The sequence below is a fragment of the Carlito syrichta genome, unplaced genomic scaffold (assembly GCF_000164805.1).
Source record: "Carlito syrichta isolate Samal-C Ts95f unplaced genomic scaffold, Tarsius_syrichta-2.0.1 Scaffold301721, whole genome shotgun sequence".
Classification (NCBI taxonomy): Eukaryota; Metazoa; Chordata; class Mammalia; order Primates; family Tarsiidae; genus Carlito; species Carlito syrichta.
The window spans coordinates 2,718-8,847 of NW_007245817.1; the positions used below are offsets into that span (position 1 = coordinate 2,718).

Sequence of the window (6,130 nt, forward strand, 5' to 3'; positions counted from 1 at the left end):
AATAAGTATCTTTATACTGGCAGAAAGACCTTGCTAAATATGGGGCTAAACATATCTTTCTACAAATCATTTCACTGGAAGAACAATATAACAGGAGAAGAATATAAAAATACAAAGATGGAGGTGAATTGTTGGTGCAAGAAAGCAGGAGACAGCTGATTCCTGGCCTTGGGACCCAGAGTACTGTGGGGAAGGCGGCCTGCTGCTTAGTTCTGCTTGTTTTCATTTCCAAGGGTATGTTTGTTAAAAAGGTACTCCGCCAGGCCAGAGTCCGGGGCCCCCATCATAACTAGGTTGTGCACGTGGTTACCTAATTCTTTGATAGACTTCACCTGCTCACTCGGGTAGTAGGTTTCCAGGAAGTCGCACAAGTGGGGGTCACCTTTGTCCGAGGCCAGCGTGTGCAATTCCAGCAAGGACTGGTTCCCATTCTTTTCCAAGAGCAGAGCACACTCCATAGCATGCAGCCCACTCTCCCAGTCGTCCTGGTCCGGCTTCTTGATGTCCCGCAGGCAGATCCCGCCTCCTCGCTGGTTCTGCAGCCTCATCAGCTTCTCCGCGTGCTCTGTCTCCTCCCGGGCCTGGCGAAGGAAATACCTGGCGAAGTTGTTGAAAGCCACGTCATCTCGGGAGAAGTAATGGGCCATGGACAGGTACACGTAGGACGCATAGAGCTCCAGGTTGATCTGGCGGTTGATGGCGGCCTCGGAGTCGGGGTGGAAAGTTCTGGCGCACCCGAGAGCCGGAGGCGGTGGGTCTGGGAGGGTCCCGGGAGGAGGCAGCTGCGGCCCCGGGCGGCTGGCGGCGACCAGCGGGGTATCCGGGGGGCGCCGGGGACCCAGCGCCTACGGAGCGCGGAGCCGCGGCACGTGCAGCGCAAAGATACCAGCGAAGGGCTGATGCGCTCGGAGAGGAACCGGAAACAGGACAGTATGGCTCCTCCTCTGCGCAAGTGGGGAAACTGAGGCCAGGGCTGCACAGCGCCCGGCGAGGCGCTAGGGCGGCAGGGCTGAATCAGACCGTAGCCCTAAGTGACGGTGACTGCATCACATGCCCCGTCCCTTCCAGAGGCGCGGTGTTCCACGCTGAGGGCGGCCTGGGCAGCTCCGGGAAGGCCAACCCGTGCCAGCTCACCACTCCTTTCATCTCCACATTCGCCCCGCCGTCCACGCAAGATTTCCGCTTATAGGCGTTTGTCATTTACTTCCCCTCAGCTAAAAGTGCTGTCAAGAGTAGGCACTGTGACTTGCCAAAGAAGAGACTAAACTGTAGTAGCCTTTCCTCTGACCTTTTCCTATTTTAGGATGGGTGGGGGAACGACACACAACACACGTACACTGCTTAAAAAAAAGTCACCATCAATGTATCTGTGAGATTAAGGGTCTACATCCAAAGCAGGTGCTTATAAATTGACTAACTGCTTGTATTAACATTCTTAAGTATGGAAATAATTGCAGCATAGTGCACAAATTTTAGATTTGTTTCTTTTAAAACACATTCGTAATTTATTTTTAAATGTAAAATTTATCTTAATTGTGAAAGAAATGGGATACTGTAGAGATGGTAGGAAGAATACATATACACTGGCTCTGAACTTGATGTTACTTTCCCTTTTAGTTAATTCAAAGATACTTTTTTTTAAAGGACAGCTTTTAAAGAATTAAACTTTAAATAGCATTCAGTCTTAGACTATATGTTTAATTGTTGTAGGGTATTGGGGAAATAAGTGTGCTCTCACAGATGAAGTTCCAAACAAATCCGTGATACTTCCTTTACTCAGAGATAACCATTGTTATTGATTGTGTGATTGACAGTAAACTGCAGATACGTAAAATGTACAATTTGATAGGGCTGGGCATAGGAATACATCTGGGAAGCCATCACCAAAATCAAGATAATGGACATATTCACCTCACTGCAAAGTTCCTCATGCCCCATTGTACTTTGTGATCCCTTCCTTCTACCTGTCTCTGTCTCATCCCAGACAACCACTAATCAGCTTTTCACACTATGTTGATAAGTCATTTTCTAACATTTTATATAATGGAATCAATAGTATGTACTTCCTTTTTGCCCACTTTCTTTCTCTTAGCTGATTATTTTGAGATCCACTCATGTTGTAGTTTACATCAACTACTAGTTCCTTTTATTGCTGAGTGGTATTCCATTGTATGGATATACCACAATTTATTTATGCTTTCATCTAATGATAGACATTTTGGGTTGTTTGTAGTTGTGTCTATTAAAATAAAGCGGTTGTGGCCATTCCTGTATAAGTTTTTATGTGGTCAGATGCTTTCATTTCTAGTGTACTGGAACGGGGTGGGGGGTATAATAAGTATGTGTTTTTTAAGAAACTTTCAAACTATTTTCCAAAGTGATTGTACCATTGTACATTTCCATCAACATTATGTGGAAGTTAAAATTCCATTATGTCTTTACTTACACTTGGTACTGTCGATTATTTAATTTTAATTACAAATTTTAATTTTAATTTTATCCGTTCTAATGGGTGCATACTGGTGTTTCAGTGAGCTTTTAATTTGTATCTCCATAACAGTGAATGATACTGAGTATATTTTCAACTGCTTTTTGCCAACCATATATTTTTGGTGAAACATATGTTCAAATCTTTAGTCCATTTATATATTAGGTCTTTAAAAAAGTTGTTTGATTTCTTATATTTACTGTCTGGGTCTTTGATATTAGCACTGTTTCTATTCAAGTCTTTTCAGATATTCTTTATATTATCTGTGTGTCACCTTCTCCACATTACTTTCTTTTATTTTCCTAGGCAAGTTAATTGTCTTTCTAGGTTAGTTTCCTTAGTTGTCAATTTAGGACACTGCTTACTTCCCATGGGTGGTTGAAAGAAATAAGAGAATGTATGCAGAGCACTTATCACAGTGCCTGATACAGAATAAGCACCCAGAATGCCAGTTAATAGTTTTTATTGATAATTTCTGTTTCATTATATGAAATCAAACATTTGATATCATTTAGTGAGAAATAATATGAAGCTATTATATTTATTTAATATAGAAAGACCTATATATCTTACAAAGAACATCTATATGTTTTATATTGTTCTTATTATATATGGGAACTGAAGTAGAAACTATTTTATTATGTGGGAATGTCAAACTTGTAGTTTTGTAGTAAGCTCCTCGCTCTCAAGTGAGCTTCTTAAAATCTACCATAAATGAAAAAGGATAGTTAATTCTTATTGCACTTAAACTCTGCTGGTAGAATGTGACTGATATTACCAGGCAATTTCTCACTAATTTTTACGTCTCTAAACCCATCTTTTCTTTTAATTTCCCCAAACTTTTGCTATTCCTAAAATGTAGTTCCCTAAAGAGAAGCTATGAAAATGATTGTTTAGAGTGATATAAAATGCTGACTACTGCTACTAATGTTTTAGAAAAATTGATGCTTTTTATATAAATGTTTATTGCCAGAGTAATAAAATGCATAGATATGAAACAAATGCAATACAGGTAATATGAGACAATGCCATCAAACATAATATGCATGTGAATATTTCATGTTAATTTGTCCAAGATATGTCTTCTTTCTGTTACAAAGGTTGTCATATAACTTGCTAGACTTTGAAAATACAAGGAGGTAGCAGGTATTATGTTTATCTTATTGGCATTTTGATTTCTAGTATTCACAGGAAAATTAACATTGTTCTGACAAGATACAAACTTAGACCATCACTCTCTACCCTTCATAACTGATTTCCTTCATAGTTTTAATATCTTCTTCTCTTCCTTGAAAACCCCCAAAACTTTAATGATTCTCTGGGGTTCCCTCTGCTTCTTCACTTTCTTCTCACCTAGAATTCATCTTTCCAACCTTCTTTCACTCTCTCATGAAATTTATCTCATCTTTTAAAGTCTCATCAAATATATTACCTTCTGTGAACCATCATTCAGAGTTAACCATTACTTTTTTTTGGTCAAAGTACTTTGTTTATATCAAGAGCATATCATACTATGTTATAATTCCTTATATGTATGAGGAGGGACCCAAGAAAAACAAGAATTTATTTATTAAAAATTGTGTATTTCCCGTTGTGTTTAAAATGCAATCATCTTCACAGTACTCCTTGTTTCATGCAATACCTCTATCAAGACACTTTTTCCTTGCTCAAACCGTTTTTGAACTCATCTATTTTGATGTCCTTTAGAGTTTCTGCCATTCTTTTGTTTCGCCTCTTCCACAATGGCAGAACGTTTCCCTTTGAGAACTTTTTCATCCAGGGAAACAACAAAAAAAAGTTGCTCAAGGAGAGATCACGAGACTAAGGAGGGTGGGGCACAGGGGTTATGCCATTTTTGGTCAAAAACTGCTGACCACTTAGCATGGTGTGGGCAGGTGCACTCATAAATCACCATGAAATGGACAAACGCGTTGAAAGAATCTTCAAAAATAAAATTCACTGAAGCCAAATGCAGCCTCTCACAGCAATAGCAGTTTGTACACATATGCCGACGGGTTCCTAGCACACTTGTCCAGCAGGGGAAATCTGTACTGCAAGAGGCCCTCTCTCCAAAAAATAATTCTGTTTTTTGGGGGTCCTCCTCATACACATGTGTTTGTGTATGAGTGTGTCCTTACGGGCAGAGCCTACTCACTATCTATCCATTTTTAAATCTCCAGTCCTAGTCTAGTGCTTGACACATTAAAAAAACAACACATAATTGGAATGTAAGTTCTTATTTCATATAGCATACCATATTAGCCTAATGTACTTTTTATAAAGTATATCAGAAGGCACTTCACATTAATTTAAATTTTTTGAGGCTGTGCAGAAAATCACTGCACTTCAGTGGTTTCAGCCTCCAAAAGAATAACAATATTCACTCTTTTCTTCTTTATAAATATATATGACAATTATTTATTATATATGTGAAATGCCTTGACAATGGGAAATTAAAAAGCTGTATGAATGTGGATTGTTTTTATTAAGCCATATTTTGGTTTATGCAATAGATAGATCACATTTTATTATATTATTTTCTTTAAGGCACTTGATTTTAATTAGTAAACATTTTTTAGAATTTACATACCTCGGGAACTATTTAAAGAACATGCTACTCTTTTACATAAATAAATGGGAACAGAGTCATAAATAATGAGAAAAAAGATGAAAAGCAACTTGACTCCCGTTATGTTTGTAATTTTAATGAAGACATTTTTCTTCTTTGTTCATTTTTTCGTTTTCTCTTTTACACAACAATGTCAGTTACATAAGCAACTCTTCATTTTCATTACTGATCTTATTCCCTTCTAAAATTACTTGATGCTAGAAGCCTGTTACGTGATGAAGCTAGATGAAGATAAATTCATTGAGCACTGTGGATTATGCATTTGCTGTTAATGGAGTGTTTGAGGGTTTTGAATAGAAAACCAGTACAAGGCTTTGTCTTGGGAAAAATACATATAATGTATGCATGCTCTGAGTGATATCACTAGGAAATCTTTCAGAATTTTAAATAGTGGTTGGACTCAGCTATGGTGTACTTTTTTTTTCCCGCCAGATGCTGAGGTTGACTCAGAACTGGGGAATCTTTTAGGTCATCTGATAAATGAGTCAGAACCAAACTCCCCAGTGTAGTACATACTGCCCCTAAAATCCAAAGACACCTAGCAAATTCTGTTTTACTCATTCGTTTTATTCACCTAGGGTTGGAGGTGCAAGGTTCAGTAACTCCTTTACCTTGCAAGAAATGTTGACATGCCTTTGACTCCTACAATTTCACCAACATCCAAGCCACTGGTTACCTCCAACTCTCTCTCTGAGAACTCTTTTACTCATTGGGTCTATTGATTTAGTGTCATCACTTCAATGTGCTGCTCTGTGGAATGTTCAGATTAGCCATTGTCTTTGATTTATTGTGACAGAGAGCTGGCAAGCTAGCATATATCCAGAGCATGACTGTGACTATACAAGCTGCCTGTCCTAGGTGAATAAGAACTGCCTCAGAGCCAGGCTCGGTGACTCAGCCTGTAATCCCGTGCCTTTGGGAGGCTGAGGTGAGTGGATTGCCTGAGCCCGTGGGTTCGAGACATGCCTGGGCAGCGAGACCTCATCTCTACAATAAATCAAAAAATCAGCCGG

At 39.2% G+C, this 6,130-nt stretch overlaps 1 pseudogene; it reads right to left on the reverse strand.

The window, feature by feature from the left end:
- Window positions 1-206: 206 nt before the first annotated feature.
- LOC103257430 lies at window positions 207-1,200 on the reverse strand (annotated as a pseudogene).
- Between the last annotated feature and the right edge of the window lie 4,930 nt (window positions 1,201-6,130).